This window comes from Callorhinus ursinus, unplaced genomic scaffold (genome assembly GCF_003265705.2).
Source record: "Callorhinus ursinus isolate GAN/ISIS: 27379988/994484 unplaced genomic scaffold, GSC_fseal_2.0 scaffold22, whole genome shotgun sequence".
NCBI lineage: Eukaryota > Metazoa > Chordata > Mammalia > Carnivora > Otariidae > Callorhinus > Callorhinus ursinus.
Window position 1 is genome coordinate 8675446 of NW_027397084.1, and position 1113 is coordinate 8676558.

At 41.5% G+C, this 1113-nt stretch overlaps 1 pseudogene; it reads left to right on the forward strand.

The window, feature by feature from the left end:
- Positions 1-346: 346 nt before the first annotated feature.
- LOC112838048 (non-histone chromosomal protein HMG-17 pseudogene) lies at positions 347-844 on the forward strand (annotated as a pseudogene).
- Positions 845-1113: the final 269 nt, after the last annotated feature.

Here is a 1113-nt window from a genome sequence, read left to right on the forward strand (position 1 = left end):
TAAAACCTTCAGACAATACAGAAACTATAAAGAAACTACAATAGCCACTGTTAACACTCTTAGTAACCATTATTTGAAATAACTACTATTACCTGCAATAATACAATCAATATTCTCAAGCATCTGTCTTCAGAGTTATAGTGTTTCTATACAATAAATTATTATTATTATTATTGCTGGTCCAATATGCATATTTTAAGATTTTGATAATTTTACTAGATACCTTTCCAAAGTGATTGTATCAATTTATAGTTCTACTAAAATTGTACAAAGCTGTAGCTTCTGTATTCCCTTGTCAGCATTGTATGTCATCAGACATTTTAATAATTGCTGAGCTGAGATAAAAACTTTATAAACCCCCCGGAGCCCGAGCAGTGTGAAGAAGAAGAGGCGAGAACGACCCCCGGACCGGCCAAAGCCCGCGTGCCACTGCATCCCCACGTCCAGTGCTTACGACCCGCCGCCGTCGCCACCATGCCCAAGAGAAAGGCTGAAGGGGATGCTAAAGGAGATAGAGCCAAGGTGAAGGATGAGCCACAGAGAAGATCTGCAAGGTTATCTGCTAAACCTGCTCCTCCAAAGCCAGAGCCCAAGCCTAAAAAGGGCCCTGCAAAGAAGGGAGAGAAGGTACCCAAAGGGAAAAAGGGGAAAGCTGATGCTGGCAAGGATGCGAATAACCCTGCAGAAAACGGAGATGCCAAAACAGACCAGGCACAGAAAGCTGAAGGTGCTGGAGATGCCAAGTGAAGTGCGTGCATTTTTGGTAACTGCGTACTTCTGGTGACTGTACAGTTTGAAATACTATTTTTTATCAAGTTTTATAAAAATGCAGAATTTTGTTTTACTTTTTTTTTTAAGCTATGTTGTTAGTACACAGATCACTTCATTGTTTTGGGGGAAGGGCATATGTCACTAACAGAATATCTCCAAAGCTAGATTGATACAAGGGGAAAAACACCTTTCCCTTCTAGTTTTGAGAAACTTCCTCTTGGCTCCCAGGAGGAGGGATTCCTTGATGTTGACACACATGAGCCGCCTTGGCACAAACCCCTCGGTGGTGTGGAAAAACTAAAACTCATTTTTTTATGTCTTCTTCTCCCTGTCTGCCTTCAA